Source organism: Strix aluco, chromosome 10 (assembly GCF_031877795.1).
Source record: "Strix aluco isolate bStrAlu1 chromosome 10, bStrAlu1.hap1, whole genome shotgun sequence".
In the NCBI taxonomy this organism is placed as follows: domain Eukaryota; kingdom Metazoa; phylum Chordata; class Aves; order Strigiformes; family Strigidae; genus Strix; species Strix aluco.
In genome coordinates this window covers 9577140-9601535 of record NC_133940.1, presented here as the reverse complement: position 1 = coordinate 9601535, position 24396 = coordinate 9577140, and the positions used below count along the sequence as shown (strand labels likewise).

Sequence of the window (24396 nt, the reverse complement as noted above, 5' to 3'; positions counted from 1 at the left end):
CTGGCAGAATGGTGTCAGCCGTAGCTGGGCCTTTAAACATTAACTCCATACAAATGTTAAATACTAATGTGTAGTAGCATAAGGGATTGAACAAAAACAGAAGTCTGGGGAAATGAAGAGAACCTGCTCTCAAGATTTTTAACAGGGTACCCCCCATGAAACAAAGGGAGCACTGAAAGGGCATCCTTAAAACAATTACTATAATGAATAAGCTGCTCATATACGGCATGTTGGGCAAAAAATGAGCCTTGGGCATGGCAGGGAGATCCATTGAACAGTTCATCTCTGCAGACTCTTTTGATTAAAAAAAACCAGAAAGAACATATAAATATATAATAGCTTTAAATCACTGGGTTGTTCAATTATTCATATCCATACAAAACCTCTGCATTTATTTTAAGAAAGGGAAAACCAAAAGGGATTATTTCTCCTAGTTGTTTTTTAATATAAGCAATAGAAGAACAGTGGTAAATGATCTTTGTTTTGTGTTCTTTCACAGAATTTGTAGTGTTCATTTTTTTTGAGTGCTTTACTAAGTCGGTTCACTGGCAAAATTTCTTAAACAATAGCATTGACCTTCCAGCAAATGGCACAGAATAATGGTGGGAAACAACTTTTGCTTTCCAAGCTGTGTATTCCTGGTGGACAGAAACATGCTATGTAACCTTGAGGACAGGTCAGAAATTCTCCCATCCTTCTGTGGACACCTCACAGCAGTGTCACGAGCAAGGATTATTCAGTGAATAACTTCAAATAAAAGTAAGAGAGGAATTTGGAGCCTGTTAGCATTCATGCTGAAAAAATGAGATTAATTGGATAAATGATTCAGTATGAATTACTTGCTTAGATCCTTGTAATGGGACAAAATTTCCTGCTGATGTAGTTTCATTGACCTCAGGGAAGGTGAGTCACTGCAATAGAGAACTTGGCCTGTTATTTTTTTATAATATAGTATTGGCTCTGATTTAGCACCCATTTTTTCCCCATTAATCCCAAATTAAATGCCTGGCAATAACAATTATATGGCGATGGATGACTTGCCAAGTTCCAGAAGTGTGTACAACACCAGCTGTCTTAGTGCTGAGCTGACCCCGGTGCTCTCGGATGTATGCAGCCTTCAGAAGCGGTGTCATCTCTGCAGAGAGGAATCTGCTGCTAAACCTGAAGAATTAATTTCTCCCCACCCGTAGCAACTTCAGGCTCCCCACAATGTTTAATTGTTAATTGCATGGTATCCTCCAGCTGATGTTTCCTTGTTCTTGTTGCTATGAGAGCGCTGCTCTCCTCATGCTGCTGAAGCAGTTGAGTAGTGTTTGCAGTGATGTACGGTGTGTGCTGCGCGCTAGAAATGCATACCTGCATCTGCGAGGGGAAGCCAGGACTTGGTGCGGACGCTGAGCGTGCTAGCACCCATTCTGCATGTCTTTGCTTTTGCATAAGCAGGCTCTTTAATGCTATTTAATGTAGCTTTCTATTTATGAATTATGTAGCTCTACTTTTCATGTACTCTGGTTACAGCATCTGAATTTTAATCAGCCCTTTCTAACTGCTGCTACAGGTTTTGGTGCTGCATCAAATACCTCCAGCTCCTTCTTCCACAAGTAGCATCAGTCTTCATCTAAATCTGGGACACATGTTTTCCCCTCTCCGTTTCACTCATCTCAAATAATACTTAATGATCTTTGCTAAGAGCTGAAATATTTTAAAGTGGCTTTTTGTTAAGAGTTCTTTCTCTGGCTTCCTGGGGAAATAGCCTTTCCCTTTAGCATCCCCTCAGTATATTTATATGCCTACTTACAGCTTTATATATTTACCTTTGAATAATCAATTCTCAACATAAACTGCATCTTTGGAGTGTTGTTAACAGGCACTAAGGGGACTGATTCAGAAATTTTTGAGGTCAGGTGGACTCCTTCCGTTGATCTGTGAGCCTTGAGTAAGATTGATAGAAGTGGGAGCACAGTAAGTCACTCCTTAAGTAACAATGTTCAAATCTTTCCGTACGGCTCTTCCCTGATGCCATGAAACTGTCTCCAGTTGATACTTAGCTTGAGTTTCAAACTTTTATTCACAGCTCACTGAAAATAGCCTGGAGACTGAAAATTGGCATTTTCTTAATTTTGTGTGTTACTCTGTCTGTTATGTTGTTGTTGTACATCAGCTGTGTAGAAAACACTGTGAACAGGGACTGACTGCATTATTGAACCGCACAGGGTTTAGCTCTGAGAATATTGAGGAGGAGTTGAGATTTTGAAGATAAGTGAGCAGCAATGCAATCACTAGCTAGGTATGCACATTTATTCCTGCACGATTTAAGTCTTCAGGCAGAACATCAAACAATTTATTGAAATACAGAAATAAAGTGTTGGTAGCACTTTCATGATGCTGAGCCCATTCTTCAAGATCTGCTTGTTCCTGCCAGTGATTGTTTGAGTAAATGTGACGAATCATATCTTCTTTCAGGTTGAAATGAGGAATCATCACCTGAGTATAGAAACACAGCCTAGTGTATCCTGTGTTTTCTTCTCCTCTTTTGTGTTGATACAACTAAAAAAAAATAAAATTCCAGTATTTACGTCTGTTGACTTCCATTGCTGATCCTGTCTCAAGAGGATGAAGGCAATGTTGTTTAGTTAGGTAAGGAAGGACTTCTAGACTGCCCCTGTAATCATTACTAAAATTTTCAAAGCTATTTCCTCCCAAGTGCTTTGAAGTCTGGTTCTTGACACTCAGGTTAAATATGATGGAATTAATTTGGTGGATGGCCTCGTCATAAAAAGCAAGATAACATCAGCTCTATGAAGAGTATTCCACTTAGTACATTAATTTTAATTATATGGAAAATAGATCTGTTTTACCCTGATAAGTTAGTGCTTGTCATTGCTTTAGATTTTCTTGGATGTTCTCCAGAGCAGGTAGAAGGTTAGCTAATTTTAACATGTGAATAGAGAAGAGAATATTGTTAATACCTCCCCCTAAACAAAACTATTTAACATTGCTTGGAAGAGAAAATTATAGGCTGCAAACAAATGATACCGTTCATACCTAGACTTTACATGGGTCTTTGAATGCAAAATGGTAACCACTTTCTTTAGTACTCCCATAGCAACAAGAAAATAGTAATGCAGATGTAAAGTGATATATCAGAGACATTCCTGGTATCTTCTCCTGTGGATAGACCTTCTCTTCCTCTCTGCTGCCACTGAATATCTCTCTCCTGTTCAAAAGTTCTCTGGCTCGGAGCCACTGCAGTACAGTCACACGTCTCTGTGTGCCTCTGGCTTCTGAAGCTGCCTCACCATGACGTGGTGTCTTCAGCCCCACTGACTGAGCGGTCGTGTTTCCAGACCTGAGAGGAGCTCGGTCAATGCAGTGTTTAAGTGGCTGCAGGCTGGGGATGAGTTTTCCCCTGTCCGTGGGCATGAGGTGGTTTCTTTTCCTGGCAACAACTGTGCTGAACTCCCCAGTAAACGGACAAGAGTGGAAGATGGGGAAAGTTTGCTCCCATATGTTGTTTAAAATTGGCTTGCACCTTGAAGTGCATTATGTTCACTTAAGGAATGAATGAATGAATGCCCAGTACCTTGATCCTTATGGGTCCCTAACAACTTGAGATATTCTATGTTTCTGTGATCTCCTGGAGGCCTTGTTAGCTTTGTAATAGAGATGCATTGCCAACACAGGTGCTGTTAGTGTGCACCTTTTTGTTTTCTTGTTTGTGTTTGCAGTTAATTTATGTTTGATACTATTTCAGTCTATGTTCTTGGCAATGTGGGTTATTTTCATACTAAACACACATTGAAAGTATTGATATTTACAATATTATGGAAAGGTGCTAGCTGAAAGGGGAAGCCTCACTTCTGAAATTCCAATATTTATAAATTTATTTTCCTCCAATGTAGATCACAAAGACATTTAAAAGTTTAATATCAGATGCAGATATTTTGTTGCAGAATTACTGACACCTGTAAAATCAGAATGTTTTGTTTCAGTTTCTGTTGTATTATGATTTATGACTGTATAAAAAGTGAAGTGTTTTGGCCACCTGATAAAATGAAGATCAAGTATTCTTGACACTATTAAAATTAGAGTCCGGGGAATTTCTCTTATAGAAGACTAAGAAAAGGATTTTATCTGGACAGATCATAACATTAATTTAAAAAAAAAGTGTAAAAATGCCATTGGAATCTATGCAGGCATAACCCATCAGGCCTTTTTATTCAGCCTAAACCCTTGACATCGATGATATCACGTATTCTGATGTTCCACAGGTGGATAATGCATTGTGTCAATTTTGCAACCTTCTGAAAATGTTGAAGGTATCCTTGATCTTACATTATGAAAGAGATTGAATGGTAGACCTCAACTTATCTTTGCTGTACCTTTTATCATATTGTCTTCTTTATTTTCATGTTGTCTCTACCTTTGCTTTTGCTTCTCTGATCTAAGAAGTCCCAACATCTTCAATCTCTTCGGATACAGAAGGACCAGCATGACTTTAATCATTTTTATTGCCCATCTTTGAAACTTTTATAATTCTGCTACATCCTTTTGGAAGTGGTGTGACCTGAATTAAATAGGGCACCTCATCCTTTTTTATGTGCTCTCCTCCCCTTTGAAGTACATTTTGAACTCAGTATTTCTTCTTTCTTTGGTTGCAAGAAAAAGATGCATTCAGTTGGGCAGAGACAGTATCTATTTTGAATGGGCAGATCTATTTTTCATTGCAGAGTCTTTGGGCATGTCACTTGAAATCAAGTGGAAGACAGTGCCAGTAGCTTGCAAGTATTGTACCAAATGTGAAAATACAAGTTCCTTTTGAATAATGTACTATTTATCATGCATTAAGCTATTAATAGGGATAAGAGTTTAAGATTGCTTAAGAAAGTCAGGAATTTGGTTGGAAGGGAAAATACAGTTGTTAAGTGAAACCTTTTTAATGTGTTTTCTTTGACCCACATTTTTGAGGATTCTGTTGTTGTTTTGAAATGGATTTCAGTTATTTTGGGGAGTGAAGGACGACTGTTCATAACTTCTCTTTTTAATTTTTGTCTTTAGAACCTAAATGTCCTACTGGCCACAGCAAGTGCATCAAAGAGGACTAGCAAAAATACTGTTCTAGCTTCTTAATGAACAGAAGATTAAGAGTTAGAATTCTCCTGTTTCCTCTGTGTTTTGTGTTTGGAACTAGCTGTGTTTGGCCACTGACATGGCGTTTTCGTTTTCCAAAGCAAGAACCTCCACCATTTGAGTTAATAGATTGAGTTCCCTGCAGAACAGAGATGTTGTAGAACTGGACAGTCAATACCTTGCAAGATCAATCTTGCAAAATGTGCCTGATCTTGCTGTTTCTAGTTACTTGCTTGCACTTCATGTTCTGCGGAGGTCCTCAGGTGACCTTTTTTAAATGCTGGTTTGCTGTACTATTTGTGGAGGTTTATCATATCATTGAAGTTAACAGAGAAAAGTGAAGAAGAGTAGATACTTAGAAAGTGCTAAAAAGGTTAAAGTGAAGTCTTACTAACAGCAGTGACAGTGAGTCTGCCAGCCTGGAATGACTCCTTGTTCAGCAGGGAGGCTCTGTCAAAATGAAACCAAGGAGGAGTTGAGGATTCAGCCAGACTTATGGGACGGATCTCTGAGGAGTATCATAAAACCCTGTGCTTAGCTTGTGATTTATCTAGTCAGTTTGAGAATGCTACAAAGCTGCTTTAATTTTCCTGTTTCATGATATTGAGAAGGACAAATGATAAAAAAATACCTATCCTCCCCATCTCATCCATTTTATTCAGGTGCACTTGTTTTTAAATGGCAAAAAAATAAAGAGATCATTTCTCTTTTTTCATTAAGAGCTTTTAAGTGTAAGCAATTCATTGTGTATCTTTTGGTTTGCTTGTTTTTTAAATTTCCAGTAACTGGATCTGGCAGCATGACTGATGCAGTCAGTGCCTAGAGTCCGACAGCACCATCGGACATGTTAACTGAGGAACTAGTCTGCACCATTGACTAACCTAATTCCAGGAGCTGTAACTGGTCTGAAAGGACAGGAATGGAACTGTGAAAACTGTCTTGACACTTGGTCATTTCTTTTTGATGCTAATGGGGTTAACATCCTCCTCTGCCATCACGAATTAGAAATTTTCATCAGTTAGCTTTTAGCCCACAGGGCTATTAAATGGAGTCATCAAATGCAAATGAAGCTCCAGTAAAATCTCTTGAAGTTTTTCTTCTAGTAAAATAATGGCACAAATATATAAATGAAAATGTAGATCACTGGAAGGTAGCAAAACCAGGAACAGGAAATGGTATGAGTGATAAAAGTAGTAGTCGTGGTAGATAAATGGTCTTATATCTCTGATGGTATCAACCTAGAAGAAACTGAGCATCCCTTGAATGCTTGAATGTTTAGGTACCCGATGTCATTACTGTGTCATTACTATAGAGTTATCTGCTGTAGGAGCCATCCAGGTGGTCTCTAGTAGACAAGACGACAGAATGAAGGTTTTAAAATAAGGACCAAACCAAAGCGGAAGAACCCCACACTCTTCTGGCAATTTGTAGCTTGTGAGTGATTTTCTCAGAAGTCTTAACTGGTCTGTGTCATGGAACGCAGCTGAAGGAATTTACATTGGCTTTGGGAGTTGGGCTTTGTGGCACCTGCCCTTCCTTCAGTCTAATGATTTCTGACTCAGACTTGGTTAAAACACTAACACATGCACATATAGAATCATAGAATCATTTAGGTTGGAAAAGACCATTAACATCATTGAGTTACAGCGTTACAGGAAGATCAAGAATTTGATGACACAACCCTGCTTTGACAGACTTTGGCTAGTACCCTGATTATCTTCCAGTTCCAGTCCTGTTTTATGTTTCTCAGTTGGTATCTTACATGAAATGGAAAAACAAGGTAAAATAAAATACCAGCTTGTACTTGACCCAGAAGTTCAAATGTTTACTGCTCTTGAGTATTGCTTTCTAGGTACCTGCTAAATTGAATTAAATCATTCAGTCTGTCTTGCACAGGAATGACTTGTGTTCTTTTTTTTTCTTGAGGAGGGTGTGTGTGTGTGTTTGTGCAAGACAGTTTATTAACATGTTATGTTGTGGAAACTATTACCACCATTTTGCATAGAGAGCAAGCTCAGGCATGTGGTGCTCACATCACTGCGGGGCTTCTTCCAGCACCAAAGCATCTTCCATTCTCAGTGGCCTGTAGGTAATCTCTCTCCTGTACTTCTGCCTCTAGGGCACTTCTCAACATTTTGAGCTTAATGTTGCAATTTGGTAAATGCTAATTACCACAATAAAGATTGCTCTAGTGTGCTGATTAGGATGTCTTTTTATCCCTAACCAAAGTAAGATTACGTATCATTGTCAGAGTGGTTAAGCCCAGTGAACTTGACTGATCATTTCAACGTGTCACTTTGTAGCGTACAACATTTTAGTACGCTAAAGTTGATGTAGATGACTGTAGAAACATGATGAGTAGGGCTATATGAATCTTTCATAATGAAGCGTGAAATAGAATGGAATTCTCCTGGACTCCAATCTTGCAGACACTGATTTAATGGAACTACATCCCCTAGTGAAAAAAGATTGAAGCCAGAAATAAGCACTAAAGCCGACTCAAAATTTGTTGTCAAAACTGGTTTTGAATTACTAAAAAAAAAAAAAGTGGTGTGGACAATATGTATGTGTGTATGTGTATTCAAAAATAGTAATCTTTCCAAGAGAGGAACTTCGCCCTGTGTTTTGGCTTTTATGGTTTAAAGGATTCTTTTGTGCTTTGCAAGAGTTATCACAGGACGCAAAAAAAAAAAAAAAAGCAATTGATAAGCACCAAAACAAGTTGGTTCTGCAATCCTAACCTACTAGTGAATCATTGGAAGATACGGGCAGATAACCATGTGCCTGAAATGGTGGGGTTGAAAGTGAAATCCTCTGTCTGTTCATTTCTGGAGTTTAAAGGAGATATGGAGGAAATCTGAAGATCCCTCAGAAGCTTTGGAAGGGCTGAGGAAACTTCGGAGCATTAGGCAGAGAGAGCAAATTTAGGTGTGATCTGAGAAAGCCCTATAAAATACGGGATAGTGTAGCATAGGTAGTGAGTACTGTTGCTTGAGTTCTGCAGATCTGGGAATAAGAGAAGACTCTGTGGGCTGCATGTCAGCAAAGGTAATTCTGGCTGAGGAGAAGCTGGGGTTAATGGAGCAGTCTGAAAAATGTGGAGCACTCTATACTCTAGAGTCTTATGCATGCTGCCAGTTACCCAGTTCAGGAAAGATGCCTTAAAACTCAGAACGCAGAGAGGGGTTACTTGGATAGTCAGGGCAGTGGGAAGCCTTATGATTGAGATCAGACAGAACAGTTGTCCTTGCAGCAAAATGAAGCCTGTGATATTTAATTGCCATTGATAATACTTAGGGGGGGTTATCATCTGGGAGTGAAAGAAAATGCCTATTTTGGCAGACAGGGCAGGGTTGCTCTAAGAATAACAGGCTGTAATGTGGTTATGCACAAACTAAAAGAAAATTTGTAATTACTTAGGTTGGAGGTTCTGGAGGAGTTTTCTACCAGGAGCGGTGAAAGCAGAAAGCAAGTAGTTGTAAGGCTGAGCTTAATAAGCTAAACTAAAAGATTAGCTGCTGTATTTGTGGGTAGCAGTGGTGGAGGTTTGTTTTTAAGCAGTACGTGTTGATGCGTTTGTTTTTCCCCCTTTTCCAGATCGAAAATGCATTTGACAGATGACTGGAGAATTTCAGCCTTCCCTATTCTGTCTGGCACCTAAAATAATCCCTCTTTTGGCAGTCTGCCCTTTTCCCAGGTTCAGAGGTCTGTTGGGGAGGGCAGGGAGGCAGAGGAGAGACTAAGTGGAGCAAAAAATTGTGACTAGCAATAAAATTTGGCAACCAAATATGAATGGTTGTTTCCTCAATGGTTAGTTTTTAACAACAACAAAAAAGCAGATTCCAGTAACAAGTCCAAGTTTCCCAAGTTTCTTGTTTTCAACCAAATTGGAGTGAAAAGTTGATCACTAAAATTCCCACAAAAAGAAACTTGAAAACATATTCTGTTTTAACCTTTCAGAAGAATGATATGAAAGTTATTTGGGTGAAAACAATTGGTAAAAATGAAACTGAAGTGACCTTAATAGTATGAATTTTCTTGAAACTTGTATAGAAAGTTTAAAAAATTCAAACATAAGACACATTTCAGTTTAACTGAAAGTAATTTGTGGGAAGTATATTCCTCTGAAATATCTCGATTTTTATCAAATCAGCATTTTTTTTAGTAGAAAAGTCTGAATGTCAAGTGAGTCAGCTTCTGAACTGTACCACACTGTATTATTAAGTCAGAAAATGGAAATAATAATTGCAAATGATCTGCAGTGTCTGTGGGTATCGTATGCGCTTACACTTGCCAGACTCATCCTTCCCAATTAGGAAAACATGAAAATAATTGGTGAGGTTAAGAGAAACATGACAGCTGAAGATACTCGAGTTTATGGCAGATCTGGAAGGCTACCTCTTCTGTATCTTCTCAACCACAGATGGGGGAAATCAGTGGCATTGAGGTTTGTATCTAAGTCCTTATCTCGACACTCTCCTACCCAAGCAGCCCCACCTGGCTCCCGAGTGTCCTGCCTTGCAGAGTGGCACTGACTTTCAGTGCAGGCTCCTTCGAGTCCCCATGCAGAGGCTGGGAGGTAACAGCATAGAGAAGGACCAGGGTGTATTTTCATTTCACCTTCCTTTCCATGTCCTTCCTATCCTGACTGAAATATGACCTTTGATATTTATACAATAGATAAACAAATTTAAGGCAGGAGAGTGTTCTATTTATTTTTTCCTGCTTATGTATCAGTTCTGTTAATAAATAGTGCTTCTCTTGTCAGGGGTTTTATTAACATCTATAAACTGCTCAGTCTGTATTTAAAAAATGACAAAAATCTTGTTATCTTGTTTTTGCTGACCTTCCTCCTAAAACTGATGTGAGTGATGACATAATAGGTAATAGGGAGAGATTGTGTATTAATATTTAATAGGGATAGATAGGTTTATTACTGAAACATGTAAAATATGCTCACAGCTGTCAGCTGTAATTACTGCCTCTGACTAAAAGGTACATACACATTTGTGTGTTTATGGAATTAAGTTTAGAAAGTCAAGATGATCAAAGTTAAGTGCTTAAATGGCCTGTGTTTGCCAGATTTAACTATTGATTGTAGAGTTTTAAAAAACAGAGCATGCTTCAGTGCATAAGGAATTTAGGTTTTAACCCTTATTAATTGTGTTTCATCAGATGGATGGATGGATCTTCCTGCAGTTTTAAGAGTTGGTGCTGATCTTAGAGATGAAACAAGTTTTATAGGAGAAACAGCAGAGCTGTCTCCAGATCAGCTGAGTATTGCCATAGCAAAGCCCATGGTCAGGAGAGCCCATGTTGACCCTGGTGTGTGTCTCTGTGGGTTGGTCTTCGGCTGGGGTTTTCATGCCTCTTAGCATTGAATCCTGCTTGTGCCTTGTTTTCAGGTTGTGGACTTCAAACTCCAGCTGTGCAGGTGGTTTGATACAACTTTGAGGTAATGCTGCTGTATTACTTGGCAGGTTCAGAATATTTGGATCCCCAAAGCAGAAGGGAACTCAGGAAGTGACTGAAACAGAAGAGGCCTGAACCAGATATTACTGCAGTTCACAATGGAAATAGATGAGTTTTTTCTAGTGGCTGATAAAGTTGGTTTTATTTATTTTTATTTGATATTCAAGTGACAGATTTTATCAGCCTAGAGGTTCTCTTCAAGAATTTCCATTCCAACAGGCAAATACCAAAAGCAAAGCTTCTTGAGCTTTCTGTCACTTCTGCTTTCTGTCAACATAAACACAATCCAAAATTGTATCCCATTATTAAATGAGTGAGAGCAGTGTGCTGGAAGCATGGTTATCCTCACCCAGAGGGCAGAGATCTTATGAAAAAGTATGTATCTTCACATAACAGTGTTTGTTTGATTTTTTGTTTTTGTTTCCCTTGAAATTCCACCGGGGTGTTACGAAGTTAATTTAGTTGCTGTTGCTTATAATACGCACGTCACAGGAATGTATGGTAAGGGTAAAGAAACAGCTTTTGTGCCTTTAAAGATCAATTCAGTCTCAAAATAGGAATTGTATTTTGGGGGAAAGAACAGGAATTGTATTTCAGGGACTGAGAATTTTCTTTATTTCTCATCAGTGATGAAAAAGACTTCTCAAACCAAATTCAGATCTGGTACCAAGTTAGCTTTTCAGCACCATCAGCTCATGATGTCCCCTGCCTGGCTGCTCTATACACTAGGGTGATGAGGACTATTGCTACTTCATCCTTTCTTCTGTTTTCTCCTTAAAGACAGGAAAGTTTTAATATACATAGATGAACAGTATTTGTTATAACAAGCATGTCCCCTGGACTGTGCAAGTAAGGCAAGCTGTGACAAGCAGTGCTCAAGTCAGCTTTGCACAGTGCTCAGACATGCAGCTGTTGAAATGCTCTCATTAAAACAAGTATTGCTGTGGATTCCCAAGGGATTTTATTTTTTTGGGGGAAAAAAGCCTTCAGAAGTGGGAATGAGTTGGGCATCTGTTCCCTGGTTCCCACAGGTTCACAGTCCCTGAGTTTCACATTTAAATGGGTCCCAAAAGCAACCTCAGTGAAGTTTTGTCTTTTTAAAATTCCCCAATCCCCTATCTTAGCCCTTGTCATTTGGAATGCAGCCCAGATGTGCTACAATGCTCGTACACCTTGAATTTCTCCTAGTTTTAGGTTTTCTTAGGAAATCTTCATTTTCTTTGCTCAGAGCTGGAATATATTTTAGTCACGTGAAAAAGCAGACCTAATGAATGCTGTCTGGGTAAAGGATGGGTCTGGATGGATATGAATTTTGGAGGTGGTCAGTTTAAGAGTCAGTCTTTGCTGATATTTTGTATATACCAATATAACATTTGTATTTGTTGCCAGTATCTCTCTTGAGATATTGAAAATTCTCAAACAGAGAGGAAAGTCTGTACCTTCATATGGGTCACATCTCACCTCAGGTGAGTTGGTGTACTCCAGAATAGCTGAAAAGTGCAATGTCTGTCCAGTCCCTGTTAAAGCATTAGAGGAGGAAAAGCCCACCCTTCATGCACCCATCGCCTTCCCTGGCTCCGTGGCAGATCCGCAGGGGTGGGCTGCGGGGCACCAGCTGCCAGCCTGGCCGGCTGCGCCCTCGGCGGCTTCCCCTCCTGGAGCTCAGAGCTGTAGTATTTGTGTAATTGCTGCCTGCGTGTATTAATGTAGTAATTATGCAATTATGACACTTGTGTGACTATTGTCTGCATGATATATGGAAATGATACAATGATTATAAAATCATTATACAATATAGCAGTGTGCCTGTAAAATCTAGTGCCTCTCCTGTGCTATTGATAAGTACCTGCTCTCTGTAAAAGGACTGGCTCTCCCTGGAAGGTTGGTGAAGTTTGTTTATTTTTATCTGCTACCCTTTGCTGTGAAAAATTTAACCAATTTCCTCAATTCAAGCTTTAATGGTTTCCTATAACTACTGGCCATCTGTTGTAGTGCAGAAAGATTTCCTACAGGGATGCCTGCTTTAACACATTTTTACCATTGCTGTCATATCAACTCAGTGTTTTCCTGTCATCTTTCTGTTGTGATAAACAATTGCTGAATTGACAGCTGTCACATATGTGCTTAGGTAGCAATTGGAAAGATCCACTGATGGACTAAAGCTGAATTCTTTCACTTGGTCATTGTATCTGAAGAAGATAGGAACAGATAAGAGGTTTTCTTTGTCATTTTAAAATGAACTGTAGCATTTAATTTAACTTTTGTAGTTTATCAACATTAATACATAGGAAGATTCCTCACTGTAAGAAGTCAAAGAGAATCACTGTAATGCACAATCCTACAGACATGGTCATGCCTAATTTTGCAGACATGGAATTTCATTTGTTTCAGTAAGACATCACTTATGCATAAAACTCAGTCTTTTTACAGAAAAAGTTTTTAAGATGTACTTTATATGAAAGATGGTAATTGCTTAGTATTTGCCCATTTCCTGAATTAAGATTATCCAATGGTTTTACTAAGAACAAGCTGCTGCTGTTTGGAGCCCAGTGACTGTTTGGAGACTTCCAGAAATGAGTCCAGAAAGGAAAAAATACAGTCTGGGCTGAAAAGTCATATGTCTTTAACAGTGGCAGCAGTTCTATATTTAGAAGAGACTCTCCAGTGTGGGGACTACCTTGTATAGTACACTTAAGGGGGGAAAGAAGATGGATGAGCATGGACGTACTGACAGAAGATTTTATTTCAACCTTGGTGAAGTTTTGAAGCCCAACACCTTTGGGATTTGGTGCTGGCAGGTGGGGGCATTGCTAGAGAAAGTGTTCTGGGAAAAAAGCGCACACGGAGCCCCTGCCCGGTGGTTGTGTCCTGTTCAGGATGTGTCCAGCCAGCGCCATGGGCTGCACCATGGAGGCCCTGCGCTAGGGAGGGTTGTGACCCGTGGGGCACCAGCAGCAGCTGTGCTTTATTGTGGGGATGGGAGCAGCTCTGAGAGCCCTCCTAAAAGGGGCAGTGGATAGTCATTTAGGATAGTGCTGCTTCCAGGATGTTGCTGGTGTGGCTGTGTGGATGAGGCATCTGAGAGTCTGTGCTACCTGTCATGACATGCCTAAGTAAACAGTTCCTATACAGGAGTGAGGCTTGGGTCTATAGCAGACAGCTCTGTGAAAACATGGGTGCTAGACTCAGTGGCAGGCAGAAAAGCAAACAGAACGCTTATGGGTTATTAGGAGAGAAATAGGGAACAAACTGGAGAAACATCAATGCGTATAGATCTGTGCTGTTCCAGCACCTGGAATATCTTGTGTGGTTTTGGTGCCTTTTTGTCAGAACAAATAGGATAGAATAGGGAAAACTTATGGAAGGGCCGTGAGATTGGGGCAGGGATGGACAGAGGGAGGAGCACAGAGACACTGCGCAGGCAGGCAGGGAGGGACTTAGAAAAGCCAAAGCTTGGCAGTGGTTGAACTGTGGAGACAGAGTTCTTCCTGCCATTTTGTCTGTACAGCTGTCAGGCGACGTGCTCCCCCCCCCCCCCCCCCCCCATTCCCAGCTGCTTCTCCATGAGGACACTACTGACAGCGTACTGGCTCTTCATAGGAAACCAAACTGCCCTCTCTTCTCTTTTTGTTCTTTCCCTCCTTACACTGGTCTCTCCTCAGCAGCTCCTTTCCTGCCCAACCCTCTCATTCATTCAGTGCCATACACTTCCAAGATCTCCCTCTTTACCCCATGGTTTTGTCAGACCTCTCTGGGGTACCTGACTGCAGAACAGCACTCCTCACCAGCTCTGTGCTGCCCCGCAGGGTGCTGGGGCTCTGTGCAAACCCACCCAGGGAACACAAAAAAGCAGTGCACGGCCACACACCACATGTCTGCCATCAGCTTGTCAATGACAAGAGCAGATTTTTTTTTTCAGATGCACGGATGGACTCAGAGGTCTTCACCAGCCACCCTCAGGCAGAGTCCAGCCACACTTTTGGGGGGACAAATCAGACCCCAAGGGGGCAATTTGGCATTTTGCAATGGTGTCTTTTTGCGGATGGTCGAATATACTTTGGAGAAGAAAATGTTTGTGGAGAGCCACATTTTACCCAATTTTATAATTGAGTTATTACGGAAGTGTGTAAAAAATGGGGTTTAGAATAGAAGTGCTGACACTAGAACAGCATGAACACAGCTGTTATAATATAGTAAATTTGTAAGAAATTGTATAGCTAACAAAGTAGGTCAACGGCTTCAGAGGAAAGACTGTTTCAGATGGCACACTATCTTAGGAGATCTTGATGTTTTTTCAACATGAGAACAGAGATGTTTTCCCTTCTGTGCAAATTCATGTCATCTTTGTTTTTGAAAGTATTCGTGCTGGACAGTGGGGCTGACCTCCAAATGTGAGTAAATACAAATTGAGCATGTACAGGTACAGCACAGTGGAGCACAGACCAGAGAACACGAGGATGACTGTACCATGCCAGATCACAGGTTGCCCTTGCCCAGTATCCCACCCATGACAGTGGCCAGTAATGGATGGATGTGAACGAGGGTGAGAAGGCAAATGGCATGTGTGCCAGTTTTTCCAGAGCATTCTTCTAGACACAAGCATCTTGTGCATTAGAGACTTCTCAAATCAGAAGGGTTGCCTTTGTATGTAACAGTTTTTGTGGCATCTCTTCTTCCATTGATTTGTCCAGTCTCATTTTGAACTTTTTTAGACTTTCAGCACACTCCTGTGGAAAGTGATCCCAGAGCTTAGGAAGGGACATGAAACTCTGGCTTTTCTAATTCCCTCCCTGCCTGTCTGGGTGATGTCTCTGTGCTCCTCCTGGGAAGCCTGTCCCTGCCTTGCTGTTTTTTTGCTTTCCAGCTCAGTTTGGAGTTCTCCGTTCAGCCACGCTGGCTTCTGCACATTGGGATGGGCTATGCTTGTGCTCCACAGAGGATCAGCCAGCTCTTGTGCTCCTGTTTGCCCTTTGGAGCAGTGTCTGACAAGATCCTCCTTGCCAGTTTTCCGAGAGTCTCTTAATGTATTCAGTGTTACATGTCATTTAGACCTATGAAGTCCTAGTAGTTTGGGCTTCACTTGGGTAGTTTTCTTTATTGTTGCTCCCTAAATATGCCTTTGCCTTTCCTGTGTCTCCATACACTCTGGAAGCTCTTGAAAAGACTAGTCCGTCTACCTGTAGTTGGGAAGTCTCCAGGTCCCTAATGCCCTCCAAAGGAGCTGTCACCCAGCTGCAGTGATGAGAAGACCAGGACATTTCTTGATATACCAGTAGATGAATAAGAAACTCCCTGCTGATTTAAAACTCGGAGAAAATTATTCTTTCTGTTTTTCTCCCTCATTTTTGGAAGGATTTACATTGCTGTCAGTGAGCTACCCTACATTACATTTTCATTAGCTCATAACAAAGTTGAAGACTTGAACATGAACATCTTGCTCAAATCTATTTACTGCATCTCTGGTTCCTTCAGGGTCCACCTCAAGTCTTTACTTTCCACTTGACTCTTCCCCTCCTGCCTGTTAACCCCAGCTTACCCATCTGGCTTACAGCTTGGCATAGCTACTTAGTCTAACTCAGTGGGTTTGTATATGAACGTTACCAGCCTGTAAATGATAGTGTCAAACTGTTCTAGGGGACAAGGTTAATCCAAATACTAAATACAGCCATTGGACTTTCTGTAAACACTTTGTGTTTCCCTGAACAAATATTGCTGCACAAAGGTGGCACTTTTCAGTCTCTCCATCCATCTGCACCTCTGTTTGGATTCCAGTACCTTCATTTCATCTTCCTTTTCCCACCTTTTTTTTTTTTCCTTTACTCTGCTCCTGGCAGAGAGGTTTTGAAGCTCTCTCCTCTCCCTCTTTCAACCTTCCTGTATATCTCCGTTGCCAGACAGTTTGTTGCTTTGGGGTACACTGCTGCTGTTGGGAAGGTTCAACAGTGATGCTCACCTGCCTCAGGACGCTATATTTATAGCTACAGTTGTTTTCTAGAACCTCCAGTTCTGAAAACGCGTAAATACCAGTGGTACTTTGACTGACGAGCATATTGCTTAATGGCATAGTTTCCATGAGAAAGAAATCTTGAGTGCTGAAGCAATAAGAAGATTGTGACCAACAGTAACATTTTCAAGGAACTCCACCTTCCCTTCTCAAAAGTCATTTACTGAGGAGGCTGTTTTTTGATGAGTCAAAGACTCAGTGTTGAAATCACTCGTGGCAGTGGCACTTAATTGCTCTGTGGAGCCCAGGATCTTATTTTCAGTACAACTACCCTACTCTAAGTTTTGTTCTGGAGCTTTCAACAATATTGGTAACCAGCTTCACAGATTAATCCTAATGGTTTGGAGCTTTTTAAGCAGCTTCCTGTCTCATTCTAAAATTTGCTTTTAATATGCATTTGAAACATCTAGTATTCTATGATAGAGGAAACAATCACATTCATTGTCTTTTCTATACTGTGGCTCAAGTATGTCTCATGCTGTTTGTGAACAATTTGCTCTCAAAACAAACTTATCTCCAGTTTTTAAAACTTCATACTGCAGGATTTCCAATGTTTATTTCTTGTGTTGGCTGTCTCTTGACTGCTTTCCTTTCTACATAGTTATTTTTTGAACAAACTGTAAGCACTATAATTTTGTTACGAGCTACCAAAACTCTATTCTCTGTTGATAATGTTCCTACTATTTCTTGTATGACACCACAATCTGGGAGCTGAATATTTCAATGAAATATATCTGTTCTTTGCAGAAACTAATGCCAATATTTTTTTTGTTTGATAATAAACGTGTGGGGTTTGCACAGAAGTGGACCCAGACGTGACCTGCGGTGCCATTCTCAAAATCTGAATTCTTCCATGTTTGAGCCATTTATTTTCATGCTGACTTGCAGTTAGATGTTCACGCTATTTTTTCCCTGGGTTATATAATTCTTATCTAGGCAGCTGACACTGCAATCTGAGTTGCAGTGGTACTTAGCAAGGAGTGGAAAAATGATCGGAATGATATGTTTTAACATCTCAGAGTCACAGGATGTTCAGCTTATGCTTCATGACTGCTGAGTAACCTTATTGATAACAAGAATGTTACTGAAATACTGACCCTCTTTTTAATAATACAGCAAAATCGTGCTATTATGTGCTACTGTGTTTTACCAGTAGAGAATTGGAAAAATGATTTACTCCTAGGTCTACTAAATAGGTACTATCTATTATTCAGAGAAAATCAAATACCAAGAATTGAACCTCTTCCTTGCAATGAAATTAATGTTGCATTATGAGCTGTGTTTCAACTTAATGTTGTTTGCTTTGATTTCACATTTGCAAAGAAGTTTGTTCACAGAGGATTTAATTTTATCTACATGATGTACAACAGGTAATGAAAGAGCAATATTCGACAAATACAGTAGGTGGATTCATTCTTCAACATGAGCAAGTGTTTTGGTTACATATACATTTTAAAGGCAGGCAAACAGTGGCTGATAAAGAGCTTACTACAAGTCTTACCAAAGTTGCAGGTGATTCAGTAAACTGGGACTGTTCTTACCCAGACCATCTGAATCGGGGGCTATGAGCAAAATGAAGTATTTGCTTTTGAACTGAATGCTTGTTTGCAGTGTTCAGAGTACGTATCCTTTCACGTGTGAAAGCCTTGAGCTCAGCCTTAATCATCCATCACTTTACGCTGCCCAGCTGGAAAGCACCTTTGCAGAAAAGGACCTGCAGGTTCTGGTGGACACCAAGTTGACCATGAGCTAGAAAATGTGCCCTCGCCACAAAGAAAGCCAATGGTATCCTGGGCTGCGTTAGGAGAAGCATTGCCAGCTGGTGGAGGGAGGTGAGCCTTTCCCTCTACTCAGCACTGGCCAGGCCACACCTGGAGTACTGTGCCCAGTTCTGGGCTCCCCAGTGCAGGAGAGGCATGGACGTACTGGAGAGAGTCCAACAAAGGGCCACAGAGATGTTGAAGGGACTGGAGCATCTTGCATGAAAAAAGGCTGAGGGAGTTGGGACTGTTTAGCCTAGAAAAGAGGAGGCTCAGGGAGATCTTATCAATGTATATAAATACCTGAGGGGAAGGTGCAAAGGGGACAGAGCCAGACTCTTTCCAGGGGTGCCCAGAGGCAATGGGCACAAACAGGAACACAGGAGGTTCCCTCTGAACATCAGGAAATACTTTTTTAGAGTGTGGGTGACTGAGCACTGACATGGGCTGCTCAGGGAGGTTGTGGAGTCTCCATCCTTGGAGATATTTAAAAGCCATCCCGACATGGGCAGTCTGCTCTAGCTGGCCCTGCTTAAACAGGGGGGTTGGACCAGATGACCTCCAGAGATCCCTTCCAATCTCAACCATTGTGTCCCTTGTTAGCCTTCACCTTCATTGCCTGAACATAGCCCTTGGCCAGTGTGGAGCATGGGCGTGGGTGCAAGGCTGGGGACTGTGTCCGCTGCTTTTATATGCTGTGAATTTTGATATTGGTTTGTTTTTACATTTTGTAAGTGTTCTTTTGCAGTGGTGTCAGCTCTTTCGGCTGCAGTGAAGTTCCTCAGTTACAAGGAGTTGTCAGTCCTTGGCCTTCCAGATGTTTTGGAGATTGCAAGTCATAGGTTTCCCTGCTGGTAACTTAGGGCTTTAAAACTCAGATTAGTTCCAGGAATTAGAATGTACCAGTCACAGCAGAAGGAGAAAGGAAGGGTAAAGAAAGGATCAGCCATGAGCCTGGGAGTAGGAGACCTGAAGTGCGTGTGTGGAGAACATAAAGATGGGGTAGGAACTGGCTCACTGCTGTGGAAGGGATAGAACTAAAGAGTGGCCGAGAAGAGCTCAAAAATAATTTTGAAATTGTGAATATTGCTGAATAATTTTATGAAAGTAATGAATCCAGTTGCTTGAAAAACTGTACGTGTCAAGTTAGAACCTATTTTTGTTGCCATGCTGGAGTGTGTGTTAATGCTGCAATGGGCACTCTGCTCATCTTCTGAATCACAGATATTGTACTGAATTGAAGTGTAGAGTTTGAGTAGTACTTAATCGCTAATAATCGCAATCAAGATTGAATTTTAATGCAGTTTAGGATAATCGGTCATTTATCAAATGGGTTTGTTTGAGGGGCATGTGAAAAGCCTGAGAGAGCAAAACTGTGTTCTTCTAAGTTTCTTTCAAGAGTGTTTGCCAGATTATTTTAATGAGTAGCTTTTGGCCTGTAGCTCATTTGTATATGGGTTTTGTGCAAGTCTGTGATGGGACATGTATGGGTTGTAAAGGGCTTGTGTTGTTAGTGGCTGATAGGTTTCAGTCAGAGCTGGGGTATGAGATGTTCACTGCTCTGAACTGATGATGTTCTGCAAAACTACTCAAGCTTTGTTTCAGAGAAGTCGTGTCCGTGTGATTTGCAGCCCTGGGGTGCTGAGAGGAGATGCAGCAAAAGAAAGGAGACCCACTGATCATTTTTGAATAATAACTTGGATCTACTAGTTGCTGCTAAAATGAAATTTTACAAATAAATTTTTGTGGGACAGACGAAGTTGTGAAAATAATTACATGAAATCAAATGAGAGTGCACCACAAAGGGCACAGGTGGGAGTTGGAACAGTGATCAAAGATGTTTGACCAGGTGCCCAAAGGTCACCAGTGTTACCTAGGAATAGAAATACTGGGAGTTAAAGAAAAAGGGTAGTGTATCTGAACAAGGATATGCAAAAGGTAGCCAAGGACAAAAAGATGCTTATTTTTAAGGAATAAACATTGAGATTATTGCAGAGTGAGTTATGTGAGATAACTGTATGCAAAAAGGTGGACAGAAAAGCGCTGGTGTGTTACTGGTGTGGAGTTTCCAGTGTCTGCTGGGGAGTGGATCTGTTTGCTGGGTGAGGTGTTACATGCAGTGCTCTCTGCACTCTTTCCAAGAGAAAGTTATGCCATATTTTAAAAGAAAAGGAGTGCCTTCTAACAGGCAAAAAGTGAAATTGGGGTTTCAGCACACTGGTGATCTCCCTTCTGGTCAGCTGCAACTGAATTTTTGGGGGTTTGGGAGTTTTCTACGCTGGCTGGAAATGTAGCTGAAAACCTGCAGTGAACATTCAAACGTGAATCTATGCAATCCTGCATAGGGGAGAGAGTAGATAGATGGTGCTGTGAAGAAATAGGGACAGGATGCCTCTGCATGGACCACAAAACCCATATTATTCTTGAATCAAATACTTGGAAACAATGATTCCATAAGGCAGGTAAAGCCATAGTAAGATCAAGGGAAAATGGGAATCAAGGAGCTGAAATTTGCTAACCTGTTTTGAAAAGACATTTTTTTCTATCATGGGGAAAAATATTTTAAAATTTTTACCTTTCTTTGTAGCCTGCATAAGATTAAAAACCAGTTAGAACTTTCTTTGCTGGATACAATCTAATTTTTTTTTTCTCTGTTGGAATATTTGATTTGAGTAAACTTCCAATGTGTTCTGCAGATTTTTATTTCTCTCATTTTTCTTTGAAATATTTCATTTAGAAGTTTAGTGGATTGAATAATGTCTACTTGAAATGAAAAATTGAAACCTACTGCTAGATAAATGCAGAGAAGTGGTGCTTTGTTTGCATTTTCCAGATATTTTCCATTTTTTCTAAATAAAAATGTGAAAGTGGATTCGATGCTGCAAAAATCAGATGTTGTGCATTTGTTCATCTGATGGAAAATATTACGGTGAAGTGATTTTTGATCTGTTCTGAAGGAGGGGTGTGGGGACAGGCACAGAGACAGTTTGGAGCATGCATGTTTCTAAGGCATCTTTCAGAAATGGTTCCAGTGGAGGCTGGAGCCTTTCCCTGGGAACCAACCCTTCAGCTGTTCAGCTAGAAAAAGCACTGGACTCTTTGATTGTGTATTTATATGGTGCTTTAAAGGACCATAGAATAAATGACTCAGAGTTTCGAGGACTTAAAAATTTTTTTTTTTAAAATCATCCTCAGTGTAATTCAATTTGTCCTGCTCTGTCTTTGGAGCCACATAGGCCAAAGTTGGTGATGTGGGGTAAGACAGGGGGATATTAACTCATCTCTCACTTAAAAGTAGAGATATCAAAGCGTACAGATGTTTTTAAATCACATTTCAGCATGTTATCTAATTTTTATGGTTAGTCATTACTATAACTCAATGGAAAGGAAAGAGAAAATTGGTATGGCTTCTAAAATCAATGAGCCATTAAATAGGTGACAATAATCTTGATATAAACTTAGACTATTTAATTGGTACGCAGAATACCTCAAGAGAGCATTACCATTTCAGGCTGTTCTCTAAATACCAAGTGTTTGTACCTTGCCGATGAAGTTCAAGGCAAGCCAGCTCTCTGATGGGGTCGCCATAGCCCTTTGCCAGCAGTACGCAGATTTTATTTCTTTTCTCTAGTGTTTTGTGCATGTCTGTGTTTGCTTTCGTGGTTTTCTGTCTTCAGTTCTGCGTGAACAGATGAGGCTGCAGAGGTGGCAGCGATGGTCTGCCATTTTATACCCACTAAGGGCTGAGTCCTTCGCTGTGCCGAGCGGATTTGATTGTTTCATGCACTGCATTTTTGAGTGTGACTTCTGTTCTCATTGACATTACGCAGATAATGGGATCTCCACTGCTGTCTGGGAGAGCGATGAGCAACAGCTTGGGCTGAGCATGGGTCCCTCCTCATACCCAGCTGTGTCCCTTCCCCAGGCTGAGCTGGATCCCTCCTCCTGCAGTATCCCTTCCCTGGGCTGAGCGTGGATCCCTCCTCATGCCCAGCTGGGTCCCTTCCCCGGGCTGAGCTGGATCCCTCCTCCTGCTCAGCAGTATCCCTTCCCTGGGCTGAGCGTGGATCCCTCCTCATGCCCAGCTGGGTCCCTTCCCCGGGCTGAGCATGGATTCATCGTGCCCAGCTGGATCCCTTCCCAAGAGGAAGAGAGCCCAAGCGGTGGCTCCACTGCTGTCACCTCTCGCCTTGGCTGAGGCCTTCAGAAATACAGCTTCTTCCTGGCTCTAACAGCTCTGAGTTTTGAGCAGCCATATGGGTGCAGCTCCCATCTCTGCCTTCCCAGAGCCTAAGTGGGACCCATTCTTAGCTGCTGCCTTGGGCTGAGTGTGCTTTGTAGTTGCGTATGTCAGGAGATTGCCTACCGCTCAGGAACCTTTCAGTCTCCTCACCAGGTGTCTTACCATTCTTTTTATGTTGTAGAACATGTTTCCACGTTGTGTTTGATGTTTCAGGAAAAACATCTAGAGGAGGAAAAATAAGACCAAATATCGAGAATGACAAATAGAGGCAAAGAAGTGTGGCACGGTTTGTCCAGACAAACAGAGTTGGTTGCATCGAGGGTGGACCTCATGGTACTTGAATTGCTGTTACCTGGTGGCCTGGCCAAGTAGGATTTTGCATTGTGTTTGAGAGCAAGTGCTGTCTGAGATTGTTTTCTGTTCTCGATTTTTGTATTGTTGTTCCTGTTCTACTCGTGGTTGACAAATTAATTTTATATTAATAGTAACTGTGTTTTTCATATTGTTCTTATTCGTAGTATTGTGAATGTATGTTATGGCGCCTAATCTTCTAGGAATGAGACAAAACAACGTAGACACGAGTCACAACTGAAATCACATGCAATTGAGATTGATCCTTTCCCCCCCCAAAATAAGAATTTAAACTTCTTGAAAATGTTTACATGAAGATAAACAAAAATACTTTATGGGAAAACCAAATCACATAAACAAAACATTATATTTCATTCTGCTAGGATGCGAAATTTTCAAAGCCTTTCCCCCTTGCCCTGAAAGCATTTTCTCATGTGTTTGTTGTGCTCTGTTGTTGAAAAATCTACCCTGGGAACACGCAGCACCCCTTTATTAAGTTGCCAAATGATTTTAGCAATCTTATTTTCCACATCTGGTTTTTAAACCTCTTTGAAAAGCAGCCAGGCCTGTGAAAAGAAGTCATGAATTGCAAATGTATGTGTCTCTGAAAGTTACCTCACATTTTTAAACCTAGCACTGCTGCTCTGGCGCAGTGCAAACAGTGATTCCACTGAGTTATTCTGGCAGCAGCCCCGTGCTGGTGGATGACTGCACAGCTGTGGAGCACTACACTCTGCGGCCAGACGTGGCCCAGGTAAGAAAATTCACTGCGAAGGGCATCTCTGGTTAAGTGCCTGTGTGCTGGAGTAGCCTTATAGACTTGTTGCTTTTAGCATCTATTTGTCTTGCTGCTTCTATTCTCTCCCTGGTCTGCTCAGGGAAGCTTTTTAACTGCTTTTTCTTCTGATGCTTGGTTTACAAATGTTAAAAGTTTAAAGTACCAGCTCAACAGTATTTCCAATTATGAGTCCTTCATGTCCAACAAACTCGTTTTCTTTCCGTGTCATGAGAAGATGAGGTGATGTCCAGTCAGCCCCTGTAACACAGCAGGAGAAGACATGTATGGCCATAAACCCTCTCTGCCACCGTGGAGGCACAAAGGAACAAGATGTAGGACCTGAAAAACCCAAACTTCAGCTGAAGTGGCATACTGACCACCTCCTCCTTGCCCGTCCAGGGCCCTGTTCAGAGCTCAGGCAAGCGCAAGCCTCCATCCTTGCAGAGCTGCATGTTGTGCCTTTTTGTATGTTAGGACAAAGAAATTGCTTCTCCACTTGCTGTGGTCTGTTGTGTAATATAAAGCTGTGCTGTGGCTGGTAGATGATACATTAAGCTGCAACCTTAAGAACTAAAACTCTTCAGGTCTGAAAGCAGCTTTGACCTATTTATTACTGTACAGAGGTTACTAGTACTGTACAATTAGTTGTAGCATGTAC

The 24396-nt window shown here is 41.1% G+C and overlaps 1 protein-coding gene across 2 annotated transcripts in view; it reads left to right on the top strand.

Moving 5' to 3' along the window:
• IL1RAPL2 (interleukin 1 receptor accessory protein like 2) overlaps window positions 1–24396 on the top strand; it is a 392967-nt gene that overhangs the window by 117606 nt on the left and 250965 nt on the right. The gene's annotated exons all lie outside the window — the stretch shown is intronic.